Below are 15743 nucleotides of genomic sequence, written 5' to 3'. Positions count from 1 at the left end.
GAGGACCCCATCCTTCATATCATGACCTTCTCCATGGAAGATCAAATGCTGGGCTTCTCAATGGGATATTTCCAGAAATGATGAGACTATTATGAAAATTAATTTAACTCTTTCTGAGGTCGTTAGCTAACCTGCATCCAGAGATTTGTGTGAAATATGAATACCAGGGGAACAAGGAGGGATGTAACATTCTTAAAACGATCTCAGTGTAAACACTATGCAAAAAAAAAATTGTTAGAGTCACTGCTTCCGTTGCCAGGGTTCCCCTGCCCTTCCAGATACACTGGAGACAAACTTTCCCACTTTTGAAGTTAGTCATATGACTACCAGTGCTGTGAACCAAAGTGCTGTGAACCGCTTCTGAGAGGAAGTCGTGCAGACTCTTGATTCTGCATGCTCCTCAGCTTCCATCACTGCAGAGCTCACAAGCACAGATGGCGCCTCTACTAGGATGGACCCTGGCGGCAGCTCCTTCCTGATGTGTGCCCTGGAGAATCACTGGGAACCTAAGTGGATTGTTCAGTAGTGAGGTAATCAGATGCTGTGCTGAGCCTTAAGATGTTGGGGTTCCTTCTACCATGGCAGCACCTCCTCCTATCCGAGTTTAAAGGCATGTCTGACTTGGGTCTCTTACAAGTCAGAGTTGAGTTCAAAGAAGGTAAAGACAATCTCCAGGGGGCAGTGAACTTTATGGGGAAAAACTATTTTAAGGTTCTATGCATTCAAATCTTCTATACCTTTCTGAGTCTCCTGATTGCCCCTTGAGGGAAGCAACCAATTGCTTGACTCTTGACTCTTCCAGCCCCACCCCCAGAGTTGTGGTTCTTGCCAAGTTTTCTGAGCTGTTTGAAGATTGGGTGAAGGCTCTGGGCCAGCATGGTTCTTACAGCTCATAAACCAAGCCTTATTTGTACTGAGCCACATAGGCACTTGTAGAAATTAAAGAAAACGACACATCGGAGAACATAGAAGTTGGCTCTCTCAACAGTCACCGGGTGTCCAGTGAGGCTACCAAGAACAGGGGAGTAAGGACTGGAGAGGAGTCTTGAAAACAGGAGACCCACGCAGATGCAAGCTTCTCTTCCTTTGTCCCTCACACACAATACAGAGAGTCAGAAGTTTGTCTTGTGACACTTGCAGGCAGCGGTGGTAGTGGTCCTCACAGGGTGGTGGTTCTCTCAGGGTATTGGTCCTCTCTGGGTGTTGGTCCTCCCTGAATTGTGTGCTGTCTTATTCACCACAGTTCAGGTATCACACACAAACATCCCCCCCGCACACACACACACTTTTCTCATCTGTAACACCATGGGCCTGTGCTTTCTGAGGAGAAGGTGCCAATCCTTTATCAGGTTCTCAGGAGTAAGACAATGAGTAGCACCATCCCATTTTATTCACAAGATTAATCCAGGAAGTTGACATTAGAGGTCTGAATCAGAACAAGTGAGTGTTCCAGATGTTTCTCAAGTGACATTCCATCTCCCGTGGTCCCTCTGACATAACTGTTGTTTCTTCTTGAAAAGAATATGGTTTACAAGTTGCTGTAAGATGGTCTCGTGTTTATTTGGTGTATGGAAACACCTTCATTTTCCCCTTTTTCTTGGTAGGTAGTTTTGCTAAGCACAATTGTTAAGTTGACAGCCACTTCCTCTGGGCAACAGCAGGGTCTCGCTTTGTTCTTATTCTGATGACAAACTCATAGATGGCCATTAGCAGGAGATCTGTCTTTACCTCCTAACTGCTTTCAGTTTTCTCTCTATGACATTCTGCGTTTTACTACCGTGTGTCTAGGGTTGAGGATTCTTAAATTTTATTTTGATTGGCATTTATTACACTGTCATGATTTAAGAATTGTGGAAAAATCTGTGTAATCTCTTGAACACATTCCTCTCCTTTGATGGGGGTAGGGTGGGGAGGTTCTTTGAAAGCAGCACCTCAGTCTCCATCTGCACACCCACTGTCTCCTGAGGCAAGAAGATGATTTATCCAGCAGGTGAGCTTGGCCCGGGTACCTGAGTTGCTCGGTTACACCTGCTGTTCCCCTTTCTCTGGGCGCCGGCTGCGAGCGGCTCTCCGTTCCTCTGTGTTTAATTTTCTTCAGGACAGACACTGGAGAGGATGAGGGTCAAGGGTCGTGGCTTCAATTGTCCAGCACTGCCTATTATGATCTAGGTTAATTTGCTTCCTCTGAGCCGGTATCAGGAGCATTGCTATTAGACATGCTCCTTCGTGCTTCTTCAACTCTTCCCTCAGTAATAAACCTGGCACTTGATCTCCGGCTACTACATCCAATGCACATTTTCAGTTGCTTCCAAAAGTGATAGGAAATGGGGTAATGGCTTGTCATTTACTGTCCTTCTCTCGGCATTCCTAATCCCTCCATCATTTATTCTGGAATTCTAACTCATTCTACACTAGACCCCAATCTGTTTGTATCTCTTAATTTATATTTGCCATGTTTCTACTTCATTCCCTCCCCCTCAGTTCCAGGTAACTTCTTTCAGATCACTAATTCTCTCTTTAGCTGTGTGTGGCCCATTCTTTTTTGTGAAGCACTTTTTCTTGCAGGTGCATGAAGTTCTCTTTTCCTCCTACATTGCTATAAGCTATACCTTAAACCTAGCACCTGAGGTCCCATATGACCTGTTTTATCTGGTATTTTACTGACCCTGGCTTTAGGTAGCTTATTTCCACATGTCTTTCATAATTTCAGTGTGATCTCGTGTTTGGCTGAATATGTGGGAATCCTGAGAGATGCGAATTGTAGACAATACCTTCAGGAAACAATTAGTGTTTGCTTCCCCTGTCTGTCACCGAATACAAAGCAAACCTGGAGGTGGATCCATAAATACCTCCTGCTATGCTTTCTAGGTCTGCATGGTTTGCAAAATCCAGTTCCAAAATTACAGTTCTAAGAACAGTTTTCACCCAGTCTGTTTAAGTTAGAACAGAAAAGATCCCCTCAGTGCTCCCTGTGCTCTGAGCACTTTTTGTGTTGAGATCCTTCAGCTGACTTCTCAGCTCTGCCAACACTTGGAGGAGGTCTCCATGCTGACCTCGAGTTGGTAAGGGCCTAGGTGTTAACTAGGGTCCTTATGTCATCTTTGAACCCCAGAGTCTGGGTTACAGATAACAACAAATCCCCAAGGAGAAATGACAGCCCCAGAGATAGCTTGTCACTGTGTTGCCTGGCTTCAGCTTCATTCCTGGAGAGCTTTCACAAGCTGCTTTTGTCAAGATCAATTACACCTTTCAAGGGTATATGATATATGTCCAGCAGTTTAAGGAGTCCTGCAGTGATGCGTTTTCTACTTTGTTCACAATATTGCCAAAACCAGAAATCTCCCGTGTGCTGACAACTGAACCCAGAGAATAAAATGGCTTGTCTTGTATCCCCAGCTCCTGGTGCCACAGCTTGTATGGTGCTGCCGTGCTGGTGGCCATCAGTGGTGAACCAGCTTCCTGTGTCCAGGAAACATTGTGGGTTGTAGACTTGAACTTCCAAGATAGAAGCAAGAAATTGTTTTTCCTGGAGATGAAAAGATGGCTTAGTGATTAGGAGCACTTGCTGCACTTCCAGAGTACAGATGTGTAGTTCCTAGCACCTACATGGAGCAGGTCACAATGAACATCCTGAAATGCCAGCTTCAGCAGGTCTAAAGCCCTCTACTGACTTCCACAGACACTTGCACACATGTGGTACACACGTGAGCACAAACACGCACTCACACACACACACATGCATACACACCATACACACACAATAAAAAGTAAATCTTTTTTATAAAAAGAAACTATTTCTCTTGATTCCAAGGCAGTTGCGGGACCAGGCGTGCCACTCAGACCCTGCCCGTTGGTGCATCATTGCAAGGCTTTGATTAGGAAAGGAGCAGTGTGCAAGACAGGAACACAGAACAGCTACATGACTGCTCTTCCGGGGGCAGCAGCAGGGATCCTAAGGCAGAATGACTGACACCGCTAGTGGGCGCTGCTGTGCTGCCCTGTGTGGTCCTTTCAGATGTAAGTGACTGCATAGCTTCCAATCCTGACCTCTGACCTTTCCCAGAGAGTCTGTGTGATACCTGACATCCCATAATGAATTTTCTTTCTGCTTAAACTAGCTAAGCAGGTGATTGTGTTTTCAATTACAGACCCTGACCGATAGATACCCTGTGGATACATCAGTGTGCCGAGGTTTAATTATGAAGACAAAGTCTGCAAGCTACATGTAGAAATCAATATCATTATGTCTAGTCCCGCCTCATTGAACTCTGTGAGCTAATGAAGAGGTTTGCAAACTCAGATTGCCAAGTAAATTTGATATTATATTTAGAAGGGGAAAATAATTAAGGAAATTAAAATATACCTTGCTGTCAGCAATTGTGCTTTTTTAATACACGCAGGGAGCTATTGTCTGTTGCAAACTTAGAGCTGTATGGAGTTGGTGTGTGTGTGTGTGTGTGTGTGTGTTTCAAGTTGCATCTGATCTGTGGCTTAGTTAAAAACAAGAAATGACTATTTGGTTCCAGTTGGGATTGTTTGGGAGCTCCTGCCAAGGTTATTATTACGCAGATACAAAGAGGTCAGCGTCCTGGAGATAAATAATCATGCTGATTTTCCACATGATAGCCCACGACACCATGGATAAAGAGAGAGTACTCATCTCGTTTCCATTCCATTTCACCTCTGCTCCCTCGGCCAGGAATTTCCTCCCATCTGTCTCTGTGGACCTCATCGTCACTGTCCTTTAAAGCTTCTTTTGGATGTCACTTTCTCCATAGAACCTCCCTCAGTCAAAGTGGGAATTAGGCCCGTCCTCTTGGGGTCTCCCCAGGCATGTTGTAGGTTCTCCTTCTGATTCATCCTGGTGGGAAAGGCATGACTGAACACTTCAGTCCATGTCACAGTGAGCCAGGAACAGAAATGGTCATGCTCACACTCAGATAGCTTTCTCCTTTACCCTTCCTCTTCCCCTCAGGCCCCCAACTGATGGGGACAAACCACCTACATTGAAAAAGGGTCTCCCTCCTAGAGGCATGCCTCAACCTCCCAAATGCAGCTAAGTTGGTGGGGAAGCTCGAGCGTCACACTTCTGAAGGAGTCTGACACTTTTCTGAGCATTCTGGGTGATTTTTACCTGTTTGATAATGCCATATAAATGCAGAACTTCCTTCTGTTGCTGACTTTCCCAGCTTTTCCAGGTCCGGTCTGGTAAATATCTGCACAGCCATGGTCTACCTGTCTACCATGCTGGCTTGTTCCATAAAGATCTCTTGTCAGTAGAAAGGGGACAGAGAGCAGGTTAGGGAGAGATGGAAAGTTTCTCAGGTCCCCTCCTTCGTTCCGTATTTTGTGCTTAACTTCTATGAGACTGAAGGGAGGAGGAGAGAATATGGAAAAAGGCAAGGACTCGACCCTGGATTAGAGTTTTATAATCATGCTGTATCTAGAGAATACACATACCTGACACAGCAAGAGGGGTACCGAGCACTGCCTCGGACTCGACCCTGGATTAGAGTTTTATAATCGTGCTGTATCTAGAGAATACACATACCTGACACAGCAAGAGGGGTACCGAGCACTGCCTCGGGGTTAATTTTCCACCCCCCTCTGCCTTTCTGAGTATAAGACAGTTAACAGTACTGAGCTGCAGCACCTGAATTCTCTTCCTGCCTGGCTTCTGATGAGGTTGGAGATAGACAACAACCAGGAAGAAGGAAAGAGGTTGGGGTTTTCTCTCCCACTACTTCCTGCCTTGGTACTGTATCTCTGACTCCTTCTCTGCCCTTCCTCCAGGCAACCCTCTCTGAACCCTCATTTCTCTGTCCTAGGAAATAACAGCTTCCAGCCATTCTAAGCCTCAGGGTCTTCTAGCATCCTTATTGGCTCCCTTGACTTTGACCACACATCTTCAATGGCCCCTTTGGTGACATCTCCCTACTTCATCAGAATTCTATTTCTACCAGTGCCCTAAGCTACAAAGGGAGACACATGAAAGTCACACGAATCTACTACAAATGAGGTCTTCAGCCAGAGATTCCTGACTTTCCAGTACCACCTTGTCCGACTCATTTATGGAAGCTTGTTCCATAGCAGCACCAGTGTCAACAGCACATAGCATCTACCAGGCTCACAGTGTGTGGTGGCAGGAGCCCTGCCAGCCCAAGGCCTCAGGTCTCTGAATTAAAGTTATAGAAATATCATTGCACAAGCCTCCAGGTCAACTACTTGAATGCCACACAAAAGAGGAGGGTTAATGATCTGTTCCCAGTCCTTCTAGAAACTCTAAAACAGGTTATTCTACTGGACCATAGTATGGTTTGAAATGAATGGAAAAGAGTATTGGGTGTGGTGGTGCATACTTTTAATCCCAGCATTCCAGACTCAGAAGCAGTCAGTGATTTGAGTTCAAGGCTAGCCTAGTCTATATAGAGTGCTTTGGGCCAGTCAGGGCTATCTAGTGAGTACCTGTCTCAAAAGGAGACATAAAAGAAAGGAGGAAGGAAAGGAGGGAGGGAAAGAGAGAGGAAGGAAGGAAGGAAGGAAGGAAGGAAGGAAGGAAGGAAGGAAGGAAGGAAGAAAGGAAGGCAGGCTCCCTTTAGATGTATGTTCCCATACCAGATCTTCTGGAAGCTTCCCAGGAAGAGATTTCTCTGAGAAGAGGTCCCCCTGAGGAGATCCTGCCGTGAGGTGAACTCCCCCTGAGAATTGCTCCCTTTGGTCAAGCCTCCTTTGGCCTTCTACTCACAAATTCTCCCTGGGATTCTGAGTTGAGCAGGAGCAGACTTTCTGCCCTGGAAGAGAAATTTTTCTAGCTTCAAAGAATACAGATTTCATTTTTAACTTCCAGGCTGCTCTTGAAGGATGCCAATGAAGTGTTTCATGAGCCTAATAGCTACACGGGAGAGACCTGGCTCACCGCCTGACTAGTCCTGGCCTTCCTTCATTCCCTCCCTTTCTTAGTCCCCTGCCTCACCATGTTCTAGCCCTCCACCCCATATTGCAGTTGTTCACACTTTGGCACCATTCCAAAAGCAAGCTCCTCACCCATGCACTATGGTACTCAGCTTGGTTCCTAACCGGCAAAACCTGAAAGACAATACAAGCATCACCCAGTGCTAAGCAGAAGAGACTCTCAAGCCTCAAAAACAGACATGGAGGCACCTCAAATGAACATCAAGAAGTGAAATTCACCAATGAGAAAAATCTACATATCACAAGACTGTCTGCATTGTTTTGACTTTTGAGACAGGGTCTCATGCTGCCCAAGCTAGCCTTGGACTCACTGTACAGTTCAAGATGACTTTGAAGTCTAAACTGCCAAGATTACAGGGATGTGCCACTACACCCAGCCCATACGATCTTCTGCAACAGGCCAACTGATATCAACAGTAAAGAGATCAGGGGTTCCCAGAGTTTGGAGGAAGGGAGGATTTAACAGAGGAGGGAGGGTCGTTGGAGCAGTGAACACTACTGTGTGTAGTGCTATAATGGTAGCTACATCTCACTATTGGCTCAGATAGAACATGTGAACAGACAGGATATATGAACATACAGATTGCATAGCAATGAGAGTGAACCTTTACATAAACTTTAGATAACAATGCAAGATGGCCACTGTAACAGAAGTTCTAGTCCGATGAGGATGTTAGCGTTGGAGGAGACTTTGAATCTGTGAGCTTGAGAGAGTATAGGAAATCTTCTGTGAGCCTAAAACAGCTCTAAAATACATAGCCTATCAATCAAAAGAAACCAAAACAGTCACACTTATCTGAAATGTTCCCATTCTAACAGTGTCCAGACCATAAACCCAAATGCAAGCATCCTTCTCTGTGTACCATTTGCTTTCTATTGAATCAAAAATATAAGGAAAATTGCACAACACCCTGTACGTTGTTTTAAATCTTTAATTGCATTTATTACATTTACTTTTGTGTGTGTGTGTGTGTGCATATGTATATGAATGTGCATGCATGTGCATGTCCTCACCCATGTGCCTGCATGCACACACAAGCGTATGCACACCAAAGTGTACTTGTAAAGGTCAGAGGACAATTTAGTAGAGTTGATTCTATCCTTCCACCACGTGTGTCTCAGGGATTCAATTCAGGTTTTCAAGATTGGTGGGAAGCGCCTTTATCCATTTGAACCATCTTGTCCAACATCCACAAGCAATCTTTGTTCTCACAGCCCCCTCCCCCACCTTGTGTATCCTTAAGGATTGCCACCCATTTGTCACTGGATGAAAGAATATCAGGGAAACTGGTCTGATTCGTAGTCACTGAATATCTGCATATTTATTCTGAAAATCTTTTAGCTTGTGCATTCAGAGCCCAATCCTCAGGTTGCTTGTTGGTTCTACATGCAGAAAAACATGAAGCTATTAATAGTGGGGCTCCAGTTATCTGTGGGTGGTGTTTCGCCCATTTGGGAGGCAGGAGGCTTTCTAATTTCTCTCAGCCCTGGTCCTGAGACACTGATCTCTCTGAAATATTGGAGATCTTCACCCATCTCTCTGAAGCACTGGAGATCTTCACCCACTTTCCTACTAAAGCTTCCCAGAAGATCCCAACCTGAGAGGTGAGTGAGAGGATGCATGGATGGCAGGGGCGTGTCCAAGTAGCGGGCATCTTTGATCCTTTGCTCTCCCTTGCTCCTTGATGGAGCTTAGTGCCTAGGGTATAATGTGGCACACTTGAGTTCCTTTGTCAGCTCTGCAAGTACAGATGTTGATGGAGTGACCAACTGAGATTGTGACTACCTGTCTTCTTGTTGGAGATAGCCATGCCTGAGGGATATGCCGGTATGGGTTCATTCATCCTCCAGGGTGTGGGATAGCTAACAGACCTGCTTCAAGTTGTCAATTGGCTACCGCTAGTGTTCACAGTTTTAAGGAACATGTCCCCACTCCACCCTCAAACAATCCTTTGGTAGCCTCAGTGTCCTGACCTTGAAGCAGGAGCAGATCAGAGCAGAGAGTCTCTGTGAGTCCTCTGCCACTCCCCAACCCTGGCCCCTTCACTGATACCTTCCTGTTCTACAAGTGTATGCTTTCTTTCTTTGCTCCTTGAATTTTCTCTTACCAGATGTAGAGAGTGTTGCCTCTGCTTTCTTTTAAATCATATTTGTTTGATATTCGTCTTTCTTACTCATTTAAATATTATTCTCTGCATATATGTATATGCACACCTGTGTCATGGCGTACTTACAGGGATCAAGGATTAGCCTGCAGGAGTTGGTTCTCATTGTCCACCATATTCTAGGGATCAAGCTTACTGTTAGACTTAGCAGGAAGTGCCTTTACCAATTGCGCCACCTTTTTGGCCCTATCCTTTTATTTTTAATCCTTCTGTATTCCTTTGTGGAAAAGGCATCTTCTGTAAATAATATAATGGTGGATCTTTTAGACCATCCATTTGGAAATGTTCTGTTTTGTGATGGCCACATCCATTTACATTTATTATGCTCATGTTATACTAAGACCTATTTCTACCATCTTACTCTTTCTACTACTCATAACTTTTAAAACTCTCTTTGCTCAGGGATAGAGAGATGCCTCAGTGGTTCAGAGCACCAGTTGTTCTCCCAGAGGGCCAAGATTCTGTTTCCAGCACCCACAAGGCAGCTAAGAACCACTTACAACTCTATTTTCAAGAGGCCCAACAACCTCTTCTGGCCTCTGCAGACTCAAGGTACAGAGTCATCTGTACAGGCAAAACACCCACACACAGAAATAAAAATAATAAAATCTCCAAAAATAAAATGAATCTTTTTGCCTTAAACCAAACAGATTTGATTTTCTTTTGCTGGTATAAAGTAACAATTTATTTTTGTTCTTACAGCAACTGCACTTGAAATATATTTACTTATTTATCCTGACTTATTAAATTTATGAATATATTCTTCTTCACCCGCAAAGTACAGGTAGTTCAGCATGTTCTCTTTCTCTTCCTCCCACGTGGAGTACACATAACGGCAACACCCACTCGTGGCCACACACACACACACACACCACATACTACTCATGCAGTCTCATAAGAGTTCTAGTTTGGATTTCTTATGAATATAATTTATTCTTCATTTCCCCACCTCAATTTCTGCTTTTTTGTTTTTCTTCTAAGAGTAACTTTCATTTTCTTTTTCCCAGATTTTTCTCTTCTGTCCTTATGAAGCAACCCTTTTTTTTTTTTTTTTTTTTGGTTTTTTGAGACAGGGTTTTTCTGTGTAGTCCTGGCTGTCCTGGAACTCACTCTGTAGACCAGGCTGGCCTCGAACTCAGAAATCCACCTGCCTCTGCCTCCCAAGTGCTGGGATTAAAGGCGTGCACCACCACTGCCCGGCAAAGCAACCTCTTTATGTGGGCTTTGGTGGAGGTCCCAGCAGAGTATCGTCAGATTAATCATCATGGGAGTGTTCGGTCCTTTTTGGGCTTCAGGAGATGGAGTCCTGACTACCCTGCTGTGACTGTCACAGCCTGCACAGTGATGCAGCTTGACACAGTGAGAAGCATATAAGCATCAAAGACACTTGCTTCGGATACATCCCTGACTGCAGTGGACTTTACTATGTTCCAAGTAATGAAGTTTTCATCCTTGGGCACACTCTGGTGCAGTTTATGCAGCTTTATATGGCCCAAGGCCACCCACCACCCTTTATTCTTTGGTCATCATGGAGCCAAGACCCAAAACAGCTTTGCTTTTAAAAAAAAGACAACAATAAATCTAAGTTTATTTGACTGTACTAACTTCACATTTTTCTATAGCAGTGATTCTCAACCTTCCTAACACTGAAAATCTGTAATATGGTCCCTCCTGTTGTGATGACCCCTCAGCCATAAAATTCTTTTTGTTGCTGTTTCATAACCATAATATTGCTACTGTTATGAATCATACTGTAATTATCTATGTCTTATGATGGTCTTAGGCAACTCTTGTTATAGAGAAAATATCTTGTGTATTGTATGGATGCAACGTCTGTCAATTAAAAAGCCCATGGCCTATGGATTAGGCAGGAAATAGGAGGTGGAACATCAGAGAGGAGAAAGAATTCTGGGATAGAGCCAGGGACGGAGAGATCCACCTGGGAAGACATGAAGAGACAGACACATGGTGCCATAGCACAGGTAGCTAACCATGTGGCAGAATGTAGGTTCAAATAAATGGGATATTTGAAGTCAGATCTAGTCAGAGAAGAGCCTAGCTATATGGCCAAGGTATTTGTAAATACATTTTGATTGTAAATATATTTCAGGGAGCATGGGACTGGGAGGCAGAACCAGACCTAACTACTACACCCTATGAAAGGGTCATTTGACCCCACAGGTTGAAACCACTGCTCTATAGCATTGTTGGGTTTATTTTCCACTAGCTTGACTATTTCTTCCTAAGGTTTTTTAAGAATACAGTTTCTAGCCGGGCAGTGGTGGAGCACGCCTTTAATCCCAGCACTTGGGAGGTAGAGGCAGGTGAATTTTTGAGTTTGAGGCCAACTTGGTCTACTGAGTGAGTTCCAGGACAGCCAGGGCTACACAGAGAAACCCTGTCTCGAAAAACAAACAAAAAACAAACAAACCAGAAGGAGAAGGAGGAGGAGGAGGAGGAGGAGGAGGAGGAGAAAGGAGAAGGAGAAAGGAGAAGGAGAAAGGAGAAGGAGGAGAAGGAAGGAGGAGGAAGAGGAGGAGGAGGAGGAGGAGGAGGAGGAGAAGGAGAAGTGGAAGAGGAAGAAGAAGAAGAAGAAGAAGAAGAAGAACAACAACAACAACAACAACAACAACAACAACAACAACAACGACGACACAGGTTCTAAAACTCTGTGGGCCAGAGAATATTATTGCATTCAGAATGTTTTTCATTATGTCTTTCTATTTAGGTATTAATTTTGCTGGGTAGAAAAGCCAGCGCCCGTCGATTTCTCCTTGCCACGGTCTCTTCTGCAGCAAGTGTTACCACCACGTGGTCCAAGGTCATCTGATGCTTGCTCCTTTGTGTAAGAGCTCCTGTTTTTCTCCAAAACAGTTTGGGCTTTCTGTCAGTCTTCAATGATTCTATTGCACAGAAACTGCTTAGTTTTGGAATTTTCTGACTCTATACCATAGACTCTGTTGTGTTTTGTTTTGTTTTGTTTCTCTCTCTATTTGATTTTCCCACCTATTGCATCACTATTATCTGGGTGATTTTCACCCTTTTTAGCCTTAGCACTTCTCCATTTTAATTTCTCCTGTCTTGAATAAGGTTCACAGTGATTCTGCAGCTCCCTAATTCGTCTTACGGCTGTAGATGTCTGGGCACTTGTCCCGGATCTCATTCCTTCTGTGTCAGTCATTGCGTTTGACAAACCTGATGTTGCCAGGTGGTCGTTCTCTCTTTCTATCACTAATATTTTCCCAGGTTGATTTTTTGACAGGGAATGAACCAACTTGTACAGCTGGCCTCTTCCTCCAAGATTGAATTGCTCCTAATTGACAGCACAGGGGGAGGAAGCGTGGGCAGGAAATCCTAGCCCACACAAGAGAGCCCTCTGAGATGCAGGAGATTGCTGTGAGCCGGAATGTGAACGAGTGTACACGTTGTGATCCTCTGAAATTGTAGGCAGACAGAGTAGGCCTGGGGAAGTAGACAATTCCTCTCCCCTCGTCCTTGGCTATGGTCTACCACCTCACCACAGCCTCTGGGCTGGTTAGTTTTTGTCAATATGACATAAATAAACTTAGCTCACCAGGAAAGAGGGGAATCTCAGTGAAGAATTGCCTCCATCAGAGTGAATGGGGCTTTTCTTTGATTAATGATTGATGTGGGAGGGCATAGTGCAGCTTGTGTGGTACCACCCCGGGCCATCGCTCCTCGGTTGTCTAAGAAAGCGAGCTGCGCTAGCTCTGGAAGTAAGCCAGTGAGCAGCATCCCTCCGTGCTTTGTGCCTCTGCTTGAGTGCCTGCCCTGACTTCCCTCAGTGATTGACTGTGGTTGACATGTATGAGAGAAAGCAAACTGCCACAGCCATGAAGCACAGCAAAGTGGTTCTGCTGGGGTGGAGAGAGCACAGAGAACAGCACTGAAAGAGCAGATCAAAGAGAGAAAAGAAGCCTGTGTACTTGTTATCCACGGTAGTCGAAACCACTGCAAACACTGAATTAGCCAATACTAAAAATGATTCTCAGGGGAAATACATGGATAGATTCCTATGGGCCACCGATTGCACTTTCTTCAACCAATCAATATGTAAGTTTGTGTTCTGTGTGTTTCTCTTTAAAGGCATAGTTAAGATCTATTACTGTTGTGGTAACACTGAACTCACAGCCAGCACTATAATTCTTGCTTCAATGAAGCTTGGGTAACATGAGTTTGCTCCCTAAGGCACATCAGTCTTTTGGTCCTAATGAACAGCAGACAGCACCTCAGCCCTGTTATGGACTCCATGGTGCCCCTCAAATTCCCAGTAAGGTCATATTGGAGGTAGGCCCTATATCTAAGGCCAAATAGGGTTCAAAGCATGAGCCCCAAAACAATGCATTATGAGAAGAGGAAGAGGTCCCTAAAGTGTGGGTACAGAGAAAGGGCCATGTGAGGGTATGTTGAGAAAGTGGCCCTCACCAGGAGGTGGTAGCACACACCTCCAGCACTTAGAAAGCAGAAGTAGGCAGACCTCTGTGAGTTCTAGGTCAGCCTGGTCTACAGGAATAGTTCTAGGAAAGCCAAGGCTATTACACACACACACACACACACACACACACACCTATTTCCCAAAAACAAAACAAAAAGAAGAGGAAGAGAAGGAGGAGGAGGAAGAAAAGGAGGAGAAGGAAGAAAGTGGCCCTTCGAAACTGCTTGTGATGGTGCCCACCTGTAATCTCGAGGGAGGTGGAGGCAGGAGAATCAGGAATTCAGGGCCAGCCATCTGGGCTTACTTTCCACATCTGTGATAAACACCATGATCAAAATGAGCTTGTTGAGAAAAGGGTTTATTTTATTTCAGTTTATAATTTATATTCCATCACAAAAGGAAGTCAGGGCAGGAACTGAAGCAGAGAGTGGAGAAACTCTGCTAACTGGCTTGCTTTTCATCCTCACCCAATTGGCCCTTTTATGCAACCCAGGAGATCCTGCCAAGGCAGATGGAGCACCTCTAGAGAGCTGGACCCCCACATCAACCATTGAGGAAAACTCTCCACAGACTGTCCACAGGCCAACCTAATAGACACATTCCAGATGACTCTAGCTTGCATCAAGCTGACAAAACAATTAACCAGCACACCCACCTTAGCTATCATGAGTTTGAGGTCATATGAATTCTTGATCCACAAGACAGAGATAGAGTGGCCTTACTAGAAACCATCCCTTCCTGGACCTTAACTTTGGGTTTTCTGCCCTTGAAAATGTGAAGACATGGATTTGTGTTGCTTAAGCCACCAAGACTTGCAAGAACAGACCAAGTCAATGAGGTGAACACTGTTTGGAGACCTTCCTTCCTTCCTTCCTTCCTTCCTTCCTTCCTTCCTTCCTTCTTTCTTTCTTTCTTTCTTTCTTTCTTTCTTTTTTTCTTTCCTTCTCTTCCTTTCCTCTCTCCTTCTCTCTCTCTTCCCCTCCCCCTCCCTCCTTCCTTCTTCCTTTCCCTTCTTTTTTTCTTTTTAAAATAAATTAACTAATTTTATTTTATGTGTATGGGTATTTTCCATGCATGTATGTCTCTGCAGAATGTGCATGTAGTGCCTGATAAATCCAGAAGGCATCAGGTCCCCTGGAACTGGAGTTACAAACAAACAGTTGTGAGCTGCCATGTGGGTGCTAGGAATTGATCCAGGGTCCTATGGAAGAGAAACCAGTATTCTTAACTACTAAGCTATCCCTCTAGCCCCACGGAGACCACTTCTAATACAAAATCAGCACCTCCTGCTCTTGCAAAGGACCCAGGTTGGAGTCCTAACACCCATATCAGGTGGCTCATAGTGCCTTCAATTCCAGCTCCATGGGATCTGACACCTTTGATCTCTTCAGGCACCTGCTCTTAGATATCCACACACATGCACATAATTAAAATAAATATTAAATATTAAAGAATTGCTTAAAATAATTTTATAAATTTTATCACTTAAAGAAATAATTTTTTTCCAAAAACAAAAATCTACCCTAATTTTTTCATTTTTTCTTTGGTAAATGCTAATTTTTGTTTATGTTAAGGTATACTTTGTCACATAAAGAATGAAGAAACTCCATATAGTTTGTCTTAGTTCACTTCGCTCTGTTATAAAGGAAATAACAGAATACCAGAGACTGGAAACACAAGTATATTTCTTATAGTTCTAGAAGCTAGGAAGTCCAATTTCAAGGAGCTGATATCTCTGAGGGCATTCTTACTGTACCATCCCATGGAAAGGAGGGAAAGAGAGAGTGTGTGTGATGGTTTGTATATGCTAGGCCCAGGGAGTGACACTATTAGAAGGTGTGGCTCTGTTGGAGTAGGTGTGCCACGATGGCCATGTGCTTTAATACCCTCATCTTAGTTGCCTGGAAGTCAGTATTCTGCTAGCAGACTTCAGATGAAGATGTAGAACTCTCAGCTCTGCCTGCACCATGCCTGCCTGGATGCTGCCATGCTCGCACCTTGAAGATGATGGACTGAAGCTCTGAACCTTTATGCCAGACCCAATTAAATGTTGTCTTTATAAGAGTTGCCTTGGTCATAGCGACTGTTCACAGCAGTAAAATCCTAACTAAGACAGAGAGAGAGAGAGAGAGAGAGAGAGAGAGAGAGAG

The sequence above is a fragment of the Grammomys surdaster genome, unplaced genomic scaffold (assembly GCF_004785775.1).
Source record: "Grammomys surdaster isolate TR1022 unplaced genomic scaffold, NIH_TR_1.0 125941, whole genome shotgun sequence".
NCBI lineage: Eukaryota > Metazoa > Chordata > Mammalia > Rodentia > Muridae > Grammomys > Grammomys surdaster.
This window is presented reverse-complemented; position numbering follows the sequence as displayed.